Source organism: Lathyrus oleraceus, chromosome 3, assembly GCF_024323335.1.
Source record: "Lathyrus oleraceus cultivar Zhongwan6 chromosome 3, CAAS_Psat_ZW6_1.0, whole genome shotgun sequence".
Classification (NCBI taxonomy): domain Eukaryota; kingdom Viridiplantae; phylum Streptophyta; class Magnoliopsida; order Fabales; family Fabaceae; genus Lathyrus; species Lathyrus oleraceus.
In genome coordinates, this window is record NC_066581.1 from 299,481,763 (window position 1) to 299,498,223 (window position 16,461).

Consider the following 16,461-nt stretch of genomic DNA (forward strand, 5'->3'; position numbering starts at 1 on the left):
AGGTTGCAGATGTAATGTGAGTTTTGTTTTTCATTAAAGTCCCACATTGATTTTTTAATAAATGTAGTTAGTGTTTATATATCTCATTAATACTACTATTTACAAGCTTGAATAATGGATTAGTTATAAAGTAAGATGGGCTTAAGGCCCAAAGTACTTTTCAAAATTTTATTAACTAATTTCTAAAAAAACTTAATTACAAATATTAATTAATTATGTAAAAAAAATTAAATAATAAATCATCCTAATCATTATTAAAAAATTATTAAAAAATAAATTATCCTAGTTAGTGATTCCATGTAATTAAAAATAATTTTTAAATCCTAGTCATTAGTGCCACCTACGCAAAAGTGGAAGGGGCCCCATTAAAAAATTATTAAAAAATAAATTATCCTAGTTAGTGATTCCACGTAATTAAAAATAATTTTTAAATCCTAGTCATTACTGTCACCTACGCAAAAGTGGAAGGGGGCCACAAAAATTCAAAGACCATCCAAATTAAGGGACCAAAATAACTGGTTTTGTAATAGGGAGACCAATTGTTTAAAACATACAAACTAGGGGGACCAAAAGTATATTTAAACCTAAAATTAATTTACATTTTACCAATCTTGGATAAATCAACCGTGGAAAAATTTGGTAAAGTTCATAGGTTCGAATTCAAGCACCAACAAATATGTGATTTATTTAATATTATAGTGACACCATTATTTTATTTTAAAACTAAATATAAGCCAGATGTCACAATGATGGGGTATGCCAACAATGGTGATATGTTTTCCTTTTTTTTTTCTAAATTTTTAAATGGTTAAAAATTATCGCTTTGATAAAATTAAATTAGGTAAATAAGATATCACTATGGTTGGATTATCCAACTGTATAAAATGTTATATTCATATTCAAGAAACTTAACATACCTTGTCATGTCCATTCAGTTTTCATTGCATTACAAAACACAGACTCACCACTTAGGAAAACCATTTGAACCCGAACAAGTTTTTCATTTCCATTAACAAAGAGAACCCTAAGCACATTTTATCTCCAACTCGTTCACTATCGTGTCATCTCCATTTCTTTACCATTGTATATTTTCAACTTAGTTCTTCAGTAAACATTGAAAGAAACTCCATCAGTATCACTTCAGGTTGTACAAGGCAATGAAATATGAAGGAAAATACAAAGGAGGAACACAAGTGATACTTTCAAGAAGGAATGATGAAATTCATACCATTTAGCTCTTTTACTTCTTCATCATGTTTTCAGTATGTAAAATACATCTACCATGCATGTACCAGTGATGTTGTTGAGATATATTGTGATTATGTTGTTGATGTTGTTGTTTTTATTGAGGAGATTGATGTTTAGTGGCTAAACCCTAAATATTTATTTGTTGTTGTTGATGAGAATGTTAATGAAGGTTTTTATTTTATTTGTTTTGTTGAGATTTATTGTGATTATGTTTTTTGTTGTTGTTCAATGATATGTTTATTTCTATTTTTGTTATTATTGAGTAGAATGATGGTTAAATTTAGTGTTGTTGTTATTGAGTTATTGATGACTATGTTATTTTGTTGAGATATGTTATTATTATGATGTTGTTGTTGTTGTTTATGTTTAATGATATGTTCATTGTTTTTGTTTTTGTTATTGTTATTATTGAGTAAAATAATGGTTAAGTTTAGTGTTGTTGTTGTTATTATTGAGTATTGACGGTCATGTTATTTTGTTGAGATATGATGTAATTGTGTTGTTTTGTTAAAATATGTTGTGATTATATTGTTGTTGTTGATGATGTTTAATGATATGGTTATATTGTTGTTGTTATTGAGTTATTGATGGTTATGTTGTTTTGTTGAGATTGGTTTAATGCGTTGTTTTTTTCTTTGCTTTTGTTGTTGTTTTGAACATATATGGTCTGTTCATCTAGCGACAATGCTCGTACAAATAGTATTCTAATACAAATGAGTGTCCTACTATAGAAGAAGAAAAAAAGAAAATCTAGAGTGCTACAATGATGTCTAGATTAACAATAGTCTGCAACTCGGGTGCCAAATTACTGGTCGAGTTTAACCAACAAACTTGGACTTGTTATGGTACAAATCCTTCCATTTTCAGGAGTTATGTTGTGTTCCTCGGAGGTAGAAAAATGAGTATTTCGATAAATGATTGGATCTAAGTACCAGATGATTTGGAAGAAAGCATTTGGACATATATTCAGATATTAATTTTAATTTACATCGTTTGATAATATTTTTTTATTACTAATACATACTTATTGATGTAACTGTAGTTGGTTTTTGAGTTTAGTGATGATGATAAGTTGAAGAAAAAATAGATATCTTATGCTGGCGGACGTTGGAGGAACTTTAAGTCACAACTCACACATGATTACATTACAAAGCCTAAGGATGATCTTGAACATCCTACTGTGAGATATAATTATATTGAGAAGCGCATTTGGGAGAAGTTTGTCAAGTCTCTCATAGTTCTCCTGATTTCTTGGTTAGTAGTAATGTTAATTTCAAAAGAATAATCTTATGTGTTTTATATATGCTTACGTATTTTAGATACAATCATGTAAAATAATACTTTCACTATATATATAACAGGTTAAAAGTCAACCAGGAAAGAAAAACAAGAAAAAAAACACCCCAATAAATTGTCTTGTGGGGGTTAAAGGAAACTTGAGAAAGATATGATTAATGAAAAAAAAATAACAACTGGGAGATGGCTCAATAAGTTACGATTGAACCCTATTTCCACCATCACAACATGATAAGTGGAAAAGGGCCTAACAAAGACCAACATGAGAGTTCACTTCAGATGTCTCACGTATGGTCTCTGAGAAGATTGTAAGTAGTTTCTTTTGTCAATTAGAATATTAAAATGTAAGATTTATTTTATATATTGACAACAACGATTGTTTTATATTTCAAATCAAGTGGTCTTACATTTTCTTCAATTTTTTATATAGATGTTTAACGATACTACACCATTCTCACTAGAAGACTTGAAAGATGTTGTTACACACTGGACATCTTGCTTCAGTGAGATATATATGCCAAACTGTCATTGATTATGTAAAATATGTTAGCAACATATTGGTTTTGATGTAAATAATATTTAGGATAGTTTAGTACTATATGGAAGTCATTTTGGTGCTTACATAGAATATATAGTTTTGTGCATATGTTTATATTCTACTGTGGTAGAAAATATGGTATACAATACAGAAATAAAAAAATCGTATATATGGAAAATTAAAAAAAAAGTTATTTAAAAAAATTACAAAGGATTTCACCATGGTTGTACTATCAAACCGTGGTGAAATGTGGCACACCAAATATTTTATACCCATGGTATGACTAGAAATCGAACCCATGACGTATTAACATTTCACTACGGTTGATTGTCATGACCGTAGTGAAATGTGTCGTGCTATCACAACCTTCGTTACAGCGGTCCATCACTCGTGCTGATATCATATTTATAACAATGGTGAAATATACTTTTTGTAGTAGTGCTTCTGGCTAGGTATAACTTCTCAAAAAGTAGAAGGGTCTCCAAAACTACTTATAAGAAGTGCATATGATGGCAAGTCTTCATACCTATATCTTTTTGGTGGCTTGGTTGAACGGTGCTATCCGTCACATGTAACACCCTAGTTTTTGAATTATTATTTGATATGTTTATTCGTGAATTAATTTTATTTTTAATTTAATTGTTATGTGCAATAATTTAATTAATATGGATGTTAGGGGCACGTGACCTTGAGGTGGGGGTGTAGAGAGTAAGTTGAGGCTAGTAGAGTTTATTAAATATAATTGGATTTGTTTTAAATAATTAAAATAATACTACTTTATGGAATTTATTTAATAAAATTGAGAAAATAAAGAGTTTAGGGTTGAATTTTATATTAAGAGAAATATATGGGAGAAAGAAGTAAGAGTGATGGTTAGTAGGGGAGAAAATTCTAATTATGAATAGATTACCCTAATTATATAAACTAAGAGATAATCTAAGTTTAGGGGATTTTTATCAGTACGTAGAAACTTTGGAAAAAAGAGAGAAAGAGGCTTAAGGCAAAGGGAGAACTTGGAGCTTTGGGTGAGAGGAGAACATTCAAACCAATTCAGATTCAAATTGCTTGCTAGGAATGAGGTAAGGGGAATAATGAATTCAATAATGGGTATATGCGTAAGGGATAAAGTTGAGGAGTCCTTAACCTCCAATAGGTTTGTATGATTATGCATGTTTTGTTGTGTTTACATGTGAATCTGAAATTTGGTAATCAATTGATGTTGTAATCCGTTTTTCATGATGAAATTCATGTACATGTGTGTATGAGATTTTCTGTTTTGATGTGTTAATATATTTTCACTATTGTTGGGTTTGAAGGTTTTTAGGATCATGATAAAAGTGGGAAATAATTGATGATTATGCTTGCTAATTGATAAATATAGGTTATGTGATGTTAGTATATTGAATATTTGTTGTTTTCTGATTGATCTGAGTACCTGGAATGGAAAATCAGAGTCTCAATGTGAACTCCATAATAGAAAACATAATTTTGTATCTTGCAGGTCGATGGCGGGCGCCATGGTCATGGAAGGTAACCCGCCATGAGCCTTAAGTAGGCGTAAATACGATTTTAGTCATAACTTGAGTTTCATAACTCATATTGAGCGCGGTTCAAAGAGTTGGGAAGTGATGACTTCTCAACACTATACTGATATTGTTGCAGTAATAAAAGATTGAATCCATAAGGATTGTGTTCGAACAAGCCAACAATTGTGCAATGTAAAGGAAAAACAGTAAGGGGGGGGGGTCAGGTTTTTAGACGAAAAACAAATTACAAGTTTGAAATAGAAGTAATTAAGATGATTAGGTTATGTATTAGAATCCCCTTATCCTATTTTGTTGATGTGTGATGCCTTGTATGAATGGTCTTATCCTTATAATCTCATGACGAATTAACAAAACCGTTATAGCCGATCCCTCACAAAATAACTCACTAACCACTACTCGGAGCTTTCTATTCCTAGTTCGCCAGCGTAAGCAGGGTTAGGTGATGTACATAATGTTAATTCCCTATGCCAGTACTCAGAGTCTCATATCCCTATTCAACCAGCATAAGTAGAACAGTTGCCCTAGGTCCAACATATAGGCTAAGGGTCAGTAATTTTTTGCGAGATTATGAGTTTATCAGATTAACTAACTGCAAGTGTACAGTCTATCGCGTAGTTTTAAAAGATATCGATCCCACAGAGACCTAACTGTCAATCTATCGTTTCTAGTTGCTACAGTGTTTATTTAAGGCGAATGAAGTAAGCAAATGCGATATGAAATAAATAACTTTAATAAATTCAGACAAATAATACTGGGGTGTGGCTCTCATCAAACAAGAGTACTCTTGATTGTTTCTAAATAGGATCACTACACGGGGCAATATTTTCTACTTTGAAAATAATGTGATTTAACAGGAAATGTCACTTTCGCGTATTCAGAACCGGATTTGACTCTCTAATTTATACTGTCCACTGTCACGTGTGACCGACACTTAATGCGTTAAAGTAGTAAATCCTATTTTAAGAAATCAGACTCTTTACTCAGTTGAAAAGTAACCTTGGTTGGAAAATTTAACTTAAAAAGGTTCCAAGCTTTCACTCTAGTAACCGGATCCTAAACCTATAAACGCGTCCGCAAATAGTTTTAAAACCTCCTTATAGAAATATTAGACTTTCCTAGTTAATTAACAAAGTGCTTTTGCGGTATTCATTAATAAAAAACAAACCAATCTTATTCTTTAATGTCAGACGACTTTCAATCTTACCCGATATTTTCACGGCTCTATTTTCGTAATGACCGATTAAATTGAGTTCATAAAGATTGTATTAAAACCAAAATAACCCATAATTAAAATCCTAAAGAAACAATAGTTAGAGTACCGTCAAGTGACGGTCCTCACATCCCAACATAAATAAATTAGCTGGACATGCTTATGACAAACATGAAAACATAAGTTTGAAACTTAGAAGTAGACATTACAAAAAGGTAATTGAAAACAATACGGTGCGATAAATAAGACATGGAAATAAAAGAACTAGTGCAAGGCGAGGAGAATAAAGTGCGAGTAAATAAATAAAGCGGTAATAAAATGCGAAATATAATAAAAGTCTGCTCCAAACGGAAGCTTGAATCTAGTACAGAATAAATTGCTGAAGACTTGTAAAGAAATATAAATGGCGACAAGATTAAAATGCAGGAAAATAAAATGCTCCAAATTCGTACAAACTCAATGTTCTCTGATGCTATAACCCCTCGATGTGATGAGTTACAAATTTGATCGGTAATTCTAGTGCTTAAGATTGTGCTAAGCTTAGATGCCTTGGAAAATGAATCTTATCTCCTATTTAAATGTTCCAAAGTCCAAAATATCAAGTAGGAAGCTTCTTCATTCATGGGAGAAAATTTAGGAGTGCATGGAGTGAGTGGAAGACCAAGCAAGTCCTTTTTTAACCGGCTAGAATTCATAAAGGATGGCGAACGCCACCTTCCTAACATGTGAAAGAATGGGTCAATCTGCCCGTTGGTGAGTGGGACACGTTATTTCTCATATGGCATTCTCCATGGTGAACGCCATGTAGGTCGCCTTGTGTGTAATTTCCCATTTTTTCTTCGTTTTGCATCCGAATTGCTTTGCTTCTTTGCACATGGCTCCTATATGGTCAAATACCTAAAATGAAGACAAAATACCCACATAACACTGGAAATGGAGGTAAAACAATAAAAAACAAGTACAAAACGAGTCAAAATAACAATGTAATTTGGTGCTATCAAACTCCCCCATACTTGAACCTTTGTTTGCCCTCAAGCAAACATTTATGAAGAAGAAAACAATGGTGCCTTTTTAACTGTTCTTGGCTAAAGAATATAATTACTCAAGGTCATATTAATAGGTACTAACTCGCAAACTAAGGGTATCGTAACAAGACATTCCACATTTGCGATGATAAATCTCCTCCCTATACAAACCAATTTGCATCATGTCATTATGCCCAGGCCTAACTTACTCGTCCCATTTTTCATCCTTTTTCATTCAGGTGCAATCACATTAAGCCCGTTATCTATTCACACACGACAAACGAACCTGTTAGTGACCATGATCCATATTATGTCGAGAATATTAATGAATATGCAATATTCTTAGAGGTTTCACATCCGTTAGGCTAAATGACCGAGTGAAGGTCACCTAACTTAGAAGGCGGATTCCTTTCTTTTTTTTCTTACTTTTCCAGATTTTTGCTTCTCTTTTCTTTATTTTTACCTTGTGATCATTCACCTATTTGCATTGGTCCGCTTACTCAATGGTAATTCAGATGATGCTGACTACTAGGATAAACTACTCAAAGACTTATTTAGGGGCGAGCTTTCAAGGTCGTGGCATAAAAAGTATCCAAATTGATCTCCATAATTAGGAGACTTACGGTGTTAAGACGATACTAGTCTTCTTGGGGCTTTCCCAAGTATCTATAACTTATCCGTAACTTGTCTAATAGCCTTGAAATTTCAAATAACACTTGTTTTCTTAAAAATAATTTTTTTTGTATGGCTCATGAAATGGAAGAATTAATAAACAGCAAAAAACCACACATAAAGACTCGACAACACATGCAATGACTAAAAAGTAATAAATTTATCTAGAAAACAGGGAAAAGAAAATAGTGGAAATAATTAAAACATGCATTAAATATTAGAAAAAATGAGCAAAGATGCAAAGGTGCATAATGAAAATGAGTAAAATAACTGCAAAGAAATAAAGGTAGAGTAAATATGATAATGGTGAAAATAAGTTCATCCCTCACACAAGAACTAAGCATTGTCTTCAATGCCTAAAAATCTGTAGATGGAGTAGAGTTCTTGATAAACATGGTCCATCTGTTCCTGCATAGAATCTATGAAGTGGTGTAGAACGTTACTGAGAGTTGAGATATCAATTTTTATGGCAGTAAGTTCAGCGGTAAGTGGGTCAGGATTACTGGGTTAAGCCAGAGGTGATGAGGGGGCGCCTTCAGGAGAAAATGAGTGGTATTCTGCTTGATTTTCCAAAAGGTATCGCCAGTTGTCACAATTATATACATTAGTCCTTTCTGGGTTTGGGATAGTGAATTGATGTACTGGTTCGTGAAGGACTAGAATCTTATAGGTATCGGGTCCTTCTTGCCTCACTAATCCTCTATTTAGGCAATGTTCAATGTTGATTATGTTATAACCATATAAAGATTCTAGATGCTCGACTCAGTTGCGAAGGCCTAAAGCTATGGCGATATGGGTGACCATAATGCAGATATAAATGTTCTTGAAAACCTGGGCGACTATTTTGGATAAACCTACCATCAAGAAAGCAACAGAGTGTATAGAGCGGGATTGAAAAATATTGAATATGAGAAATACTTCTTCTTTACTGATAGGTCCAATATTTTCAGCTTTTTCTAAAAAGGTTTGGGCCGCAACCATTTGGAAATACCTGATGGCAGGGTTATATGGATTAGAGGGGGGGGGGGGTTCATTCTTTCATAATCAGGTGGATAATCTTCAGTAATGCTTCCCTAGAAAAAATCAAGTTCCCATTGCATATCATCACCTACAGGCACTTCGGTGTAGGCTTGGGGTTCACACTGAAAAGCTAAAAGCCTGGCTAACTAGTTATGTGTGAGTGGGTATTCCTTCCCAGAGTCGGAAGGTAGCAAAGCCATGAACTCAGTCTATTCCTACACTAGGGTTGTATCGCTAGGAGCTTAGGAATTCCAGTGTCAGGTTCTTATAGGCTGGGTGTTTGTGCACAGATAAACGGTCCCAACTGAGCTGGTTAAACATGTACTTCACACTGTCACAGAGACCTAAAGCTATTAAGCTAGGGAAGTTAGGGTATCGGGTTGGTGAAATGGTTCTTGTAGCCAAGACTTCATAGCGTCTTCTTTAAGCTTCATCCATGAAAATAACTCACATGTTATCAGTACCCCCATCTCTAAATGGTTAGTAGTAAAAATTAGTTTGAGTTAGGCCTGTAACATAATCAATCAAAAGTTAGTATTTTTAGTAGGAGTAAAATAAATCACCGTTATTCAAAGAAAAGAAAAGTGCAAAAATATAAAAATGAATGACAATGAAACCGTGGGTTGCCTCCCATGCAGCGCTTTGTTTAATATCGGTAGCTCGACATTGATGTAAATCAGGTTATTTGTGTAGAAAATGGCGGTTCGATCAAGTCATGGCGAGAATAATAGGTAGGTACATCACCGTTGGTGTAGTGTTGTAGTCTTTATCTGTTAACCATGAACGGGTCAGTTGATTGGCTTTTAATCTCAATTGTACTAGATGGCATGACCTTTGTAACTTCGAACGGTCCAGTCCATCTGGAACATAATTTACCAGGAAATAGGCGTAATCTAGAGTTGAATAAAAGTCGTATGCACGAAATTCCTTCCTTGCGATACACTTGTCATGCCATGCTTTGGTTCGTTTTTTGTAGATTATATCATTTTCATAGGCATCGCGTCAGAGTTCCTCTAGTTCCTAGATACCTAACAGTCGTTTGTTTCCAACTTCTAAATAGTCGATGTTTAGGGCCTTAATGGCCCAATAGGCTTTATGTTCTAGTTCGAAGGGTAAGTGACATGATTTCCCATAAACTAAATTGAAGGGTGTTGTTCCTATAGGGGTTTTATAGGCAATCCTATAAGCCCACAATGCATCTTGAAGTCTAGAGGACCAATCTTTCCTGGAAAGTGAGACAGTTTTTTCTAGAATTTGTTTTATTTCTCTGTTTGATACTTCTACTTGTCCATTGGTTTGTGGATGATAGGGTGTAGCTACTCTATGTCTCACGCCATATTTATTCAAGAGTATTTCAAAAATTCTTGAAATAAAATGAGATCCACCGTCGCTTATAACTAGGAGAGGTGTTCTGAACCTAGGGAATTGTAGTTCTTAAACATCCTAATTACCACTCGTGCGTCATTGGTAGGTGAGGCGATGACCTTTATCCATTTTGACACATAGTCGACAACAACGAGTATGTACTTGTTTCCTATAGATGAAGGGAATGGACCCATAAAATCGATACCCCAGACGTCAAAGATTTCTACTTCCTGAATATTCTTTAGGAGCATCTTACCGCACCTTGATATGTTTCCAGTGCGTTGGCACCTGTAATAAAAGGATCCAACGAAGCAGTCTAGGTTTTGTGTCCTTTTTGCTTAATAAGTATCATATGGAAGCATGGTCTATATATACGATGATTTTAGCTCCAACTAAGTAGGATCGAAATTTGTCTATTGCAAATACCACAACTAGGAGTTCCTTCTCTGTAGTTGCGTAGTTTAGTTGGGCTGCATCTAAGGTTTTGCTAGCATAGTAGATCACATGTAATCTCCTATCCTTTCGTTTTCCTAAGATAGCACCTACAGCAAAATCGCTAGCATCGCACATAATCTCGAAAGGTTGGTTCCAATCGGGAGGTTACATAATAGGTGCAGAGATTAATGCTTTCTTAAGAAGATTAAATGCCTCTAGTCATTTTTCGTCAAAGGTGAATTTGGCATCTTTCATTAGGAGGTCGGTTAAAGTTTTAGTTATCTTGGAGAAATCTTTAATGAAGCGTCGGTAAAAACCGGTGTGTCCAAGGAAACTTCAGATTTCTCTAATTATTTTGGATGGTTGGAGGTTCTCTATTATCTCTATCTTAGCTCTATCGACCTCAATTCCCCTTTTTGATAGTATGTGTGAAGGAGAAGAGCGATCTAAAACGCAGCGGAATTTAAAAAATGTCTCCTTTAGTGATCCTTACGAATGGGCATGATCAGTGATAGAATCGTTACCTCTTGTGGCGATTGAAACCTTTGATGCAGATCTACAGAGCGATCACGAATGTTGAATGGTGACAACGCCTCTACTCAATCCACACGAACAGATTCCTTCAATCTCAACTGCTACGAATGAAGGCTTTGAGTGTGAGAGAGAGAGAGAAACGAAATTACAACTGCACAAATGCTTCTGCACAAGGGTTCTATTTATAGAACCACTTGTGTGGGCTGTAAGCTAAAAAGCCCACTTATGTGTATGTGGCCCATATCTTATAATATGCCAAAATCACTTAAGCGTGTGGCACCTTACCACATTTCGTATTCTACTTAAGTACATCGTACCTTACGATGTTCTACAATTCACTTAAGTGTATCGTACCTTACGGTGTTCCTTAGTTACTCTATCTCTCATCAATCCGTCCTTTTGTGTGTGACCCTGTAGGTTTTCGCTGCATTGACAATTATATTAAATCATGTATTTAACATAATAAATAATGAGCGGTATCTAGCAACACATCACTGCTATTCAAGACACGAAAATGTCATGTGATCTGACAAATCCTTTTGTGATAATACTTATGTATAAAATTACCCTTTTGCCCTTATGTCTATATTGAACACAAGGCATAGACCGTGTCATCCTTGTTCAGTTCAATATTGGACCCGTAGACATTTATCCTGTTACGCAGGATGGGCAAATTCCATCTAGGCCACTCATGTCGCTCAACATGCTTCGTGGAGTACCCATCAACTGTCTTTATGGTCATCCAGTTACGGACAATATTTGATTAGCAATAAGGCACTCGACTCTACATCTAGGGTCCATAGTGGTTTCAGGTCGAAGGGTGGTATACACCATTATCACCATGAGAATAACTTATGACACTTTGCATAACATTCTATATAGTATTCTCATAGCAAGTCAATCCAGTATAAATATTACTCTTAATATTCATACCTATGTTTAAGACTTGATAACTCCTTATCTATGATCCATGAGATGTGATCATCAGTCTATATACATATTAGTCTTAATGCTTTAATGTTATCCCATTTCACAATAAAGCTCGACTACGAATAATTGAAGAATAATGCCCTTATGTTTAATGGGATCTCATGATTAAGTCACACTTGATACATTAAACGGACTAGCTATTTTAGGAACTTTATTAAACAAACATAATAAAGAAAAAGCCTTTTATTATTAATAAATAATTCGATACAAGTACCAAAATTATTGGCCTCTAGGGCTTACACCAACAATGTGTCCCAGGACTATTCCTTCTATCACCATGAAATGGAATTTCTCCTAATTTAGCACCAGACTAACTTGTACGTATCTTTCTAGGATTCTCTCTAAGTTATCCAGGCAGTTTTTAAAATAGGATCAGCATACTGAGAAGTCATCCATGAAAACTTCCATAATTTCATCCAGGAAGTCTGCGAATATGGACATCATGCATCGTTGGAAGGTTGCAGGAGCGTTACACAGTCCGAATGGCACTCGTCAATAAGCGAAAATGCCATATGGACATGTGAAGGTTATTTTTTCTTGGTCATCTGGGTGGATGGGGATTTGGAAAAATCCAGAGTATCCGTCTAAGTAATATAAGTAAGAGTGTCTGGCTAAATGTTCTAGCATTTGGTCAATAAACGGAAGGGGGAAATGATCCTTTCGGTTTACTTTGTTTAGCCTTCTATAATCTATGAACATACGCCATCCACTTTCTATGCGTTCTGCTACCGATTCTCCTTTCTCATTTTGTAGGACCATGACACCTCCTTTCTTTGGTACTACATGCACATGACTAACCCATGTACTATCAGAGATTTGGTAGATAATTCCTGCATATAGAAGTTTTAATACTTCTCTCTTGACTACGTCACTAATTATAGGATTTATCCTTCTTTGGTGTTATCTAGAAGGTTTAGAATCTTCCTCTAGCATAATTCGGTGCATGAACACATATGGACTTATTCCTTTTAAGTCAGATATGGTATAGCCTAGAGTTGCAGGGTATCTTCTTAAGACCTCTAAGAGTTGATCAGTTTCATCACCTTTTAGATTGGCATTTACTTTAACTGGATAGTTGAGTTCTTCATCAAGATACTCATATCTCAAGTTCTTAGGCAATTCCTTAAGCTCTATTGTGGGTTTCTTAATGCTTGACATATGATCAGGGGTAAGTGCTAAGCATTCGTTAAGGCTATCATCTATGTAAGGTGTAACTGACTTAAATCCATCATCTTCCATAATGGGCGTCAAAGGTAGTTTTATTGTTTCGGTATACTCCTCCTTATCTAGCTCTCTTATGCATTCATCAATGATATCAATTTCACAACAAGAGTCGTCCATGTGGGTGCTTTTAGAAATTCGGATAGGATAAACTCTACCTTCTCGTCACCTACTTCAAAAGTCATTTTTCCTCTTTTTACATCTATCATGGCTCCAACAGTTAATAAGAATGGTCTGCCTAGAAGGATAGGAATTTATTCGTCCTCCTTAATATACATTATGACAAGTCAGTAGGGATATATATTTATCTAATTCTAGCTAGAATATCTTCTAATATATCTATAGGGTACTTAACCGATCGATCAGCCAGTTGAAGGGACATCCTCGTTGGTTGCATGTCTCCTAGGTCTAGTCTTTCACAAACTGCTAAAGGCATCAAAATTATGCTTGCTCCTAAATCCAATAATGCTTTGTCTATAACATGTCTTCCTAGAACACATGGTATCGAAAAGCTTTCGGGATCTTTCTGTTTCTTGGCTAATTTGTTTTCAGCAATCACATTGCATTCTAAAGGTTTGGGATCATCGAACTTGCGCTTGTTCGTTAAGATGTCTTTTAGGAATTTGGCATATAGATGGTATTTGGGTAGTGGCTTCAGTGAAGGGTATCTCGACGTGAAGTTTCTCGATTACTTTCACAAACTTCTTGTATTGGGTATCTTGTTTAATTTGTTTAAGTCTTTATGGATATTGAATCGGTGGTATGTAGGGGGGCAGTGGTACATATGTTTGATTTTCTTGGTTATCATTTACTGCCTCCTTATCTTTGATATCCTTCTTTATTTGTTTTTCAGGTTCTACGAGTTCCTCTTTTTGTTCTTCTGAGGTAGTCACAACATTTTCTTTTGGTGGTTTTGAAATTTTAGGCCCATCGTATTGAGTTCCACTTCGATTTGAAATGGTGTTAGCATGACCTTTAGGGTTAAGTTAAGGTTGTCCAGGGAATAATCCTCATGTCGTAGCCTAAGCAACTTGTTGTTGTGCTACTTGAGAGATTTGGGTTTCCAGCATCTTGTTGTGGGTTACCATATAATCAACCTTATTTCCTAATTGTGTAATCAGTTCATTAATATGGACATTTTTGTTCATGAATTCTTTATTATGTCGAGTTTGAGTCATGATAAAATATTCCATGATCTTCTCAAGGTTTGACTTCTAAGGGGTAGTTTGTATCGATTGTGTTGGTCTTTGGGCTTGGAAACCTGCTGGTCTTTGAGGAGTAGAGTTTTGGGAAAAAGCAGAGTTATTGTTATTGTAAGAGAAGTTTGGGTGATTCCTCCATCCAGGGTTATAAGTGTTCGAATAAGGGTTTCCTTGGGCATAGTTGGCCTGGTCTGGGTTTGTTTCAGCTAGTAGACTGCACTCGACAGTCACATGTCCCAGTGTTCCACAAATTTCACATCCGGGTTGCATTGCAGCTACGCTAGCTATAGGTTTTATGACTAAGCTTTCGAATTTCTGGGTTAGGGCATCCATTTTGGCGTTCATATGGTCAAGGCTGCTAACCTCGTATATACCTCCTTTAGTATCTTTCTTCTCTACTTGTGTATGCTCTGTAGCACATTGCTAATGGTTTTGAGCCATGTCCTGAATGAGTGTGCATGCCTCGGGGTATGGTTTATTCATTAGCGCACCACCGGCGGCAGCGTCGATAGTCATCTTAGTGTTGTAGAGAAGTCCATCGTAGAAGGTGTAGATGATTAGCCATTGTTCTAATCCATGATGTGGACAAGCTCTTAATAGCTCCTTGTACCTTTCCCAGGCGTCGAAGAGGGACTCACCATCCTGTTGAGTGAATCTGGTAATTTGGTTACGTAGGACGACAATCTTACTTGGTGGAAAGCATCTAGCAAGGAATACTTTCTTCAGGTCATTCCAAGTAGTGATGGAGTTTGCTAGAAAGGAATCTAGCCATGATCAGGCTCTGCCTCTGAGGGAGAAAGGAAATAAACATGGACATATTGCCTCAGGAGGAACGTTATTGCATTTTAGTGTGTCGGCTAGTTGAATGAAGACTTTTAGGTGCTGATTTGGGTTCTCTGTTGGGAGACCAACGAACTGGTTCTGTTGCAAGATTCGCAACAAAGTAGACTTCAATTCGAAGTTGTTAGCTATAATAGTTGGGTTGACAATACTTGAATAAAGCTCTTCGTTAGAGGGTAGGGAAAACTATTTGAGTGGAATACGGTCTTGGTCTTCTGCCATTGCTCTTTTGATTCGTTGGAGCAAAAGTCGAGCTCTTACGTACTTTTCTGTTTCAGCTATTGGATCTTCTAAAGCTCCGGTAATGCGAGTTCTTCACATTGACTGGCGAGGGTTGCCTTAATCTAGACGATGTAACAAAAGGTTATGAAATTTGATAGTATTGGTGCCCGACAAAGGTGCCAAAAACTTGCTTGCGAGATTATGAGTCTATCGGATTAACTAACTGCAAGTGTACAGTCTATTGCGTAGTCTTAAAAGATATCGATCTCACATAGACCTAACTGTGAATTTACCATTTCTAGTTGCTACGGTGTGTACCTAAGGTGAATGAATTAAGCAAAGGAGAGATGAAATAAATAACTTTAATAAATTCAGACAAATAATACTAGGGTGTGGCTCTCATCAAACAACATTACTCTTGATTGTTTCTAAATAGGATCGCTGCACGGGGTAGTATTTTCTACTTTGAAAATAATGTAATTTAACAGGAACTGTCGCTTTCGTGTATTCATAACCGAATTTCACTCTCTAATTTATACCATCCACTGTCACGTGTGACCAACACTTAATGCATTAAAGTAGTAAATCATATTTTAAGAAATCAGACTCTTTACTCAGTTGAAAAGTAATCTTGGTTGGAAAATTCAACTTAAAAGGGTTCCAAGCTTTCACTCTGGTAATCGTATCCTAAACCTATAAATGTGTCTGCAAATAGTTTTAAAACCTCCTTCTAGAAATATTAGACTTTCCTAGTTAATTAACAAAGTGCTTTCACGGTATTCATTAATAAAAAACAAACCAATCTTATTCTTTAATGTCAGATGACTTTCGATCTTACCCGACTTTTTTGAGGGCTCTACTTTCATAGTGACCGATTAAATTGAGTTTAGAAAGATTATATTAAAACCAAAACAACCCACAATTGAAATCCTAAAGAAACAACAGTTAGAGTACCGTCAAGTGACGATCCTCACATCCCATCATCAATAAGTTAGCTGGACATGCTTATGACAAGTATGAAAACATAAGTTTGAAACTTAGAAGTAGACATTGCGGAAAGGTAATTGAAAACAATACAGTGCGATAAATAAGACTT

The 16,461-nt window shown here is 35.4% G+C and overlaps 1 non-coding gene across 1 annotated transcript; it reads left to right on the forward strand.

Annotated features, from left to right (window-relative positions):
* The first annotated feature begins 14,874 nt into the window (after positions 1-14,874).
* On the forward strand, positions 14,875-14,981 carry LOC127133926 (small nucleolar RNA R71). Its single transcript, XR_007807723.1, has one exon. It is a non-coding gene; the product is annotated as a small nucleolar RNA R71 (small nucleolar RNA).
* Positions 14,982-16,461: the final 1,480 nt, after the last annotated feature.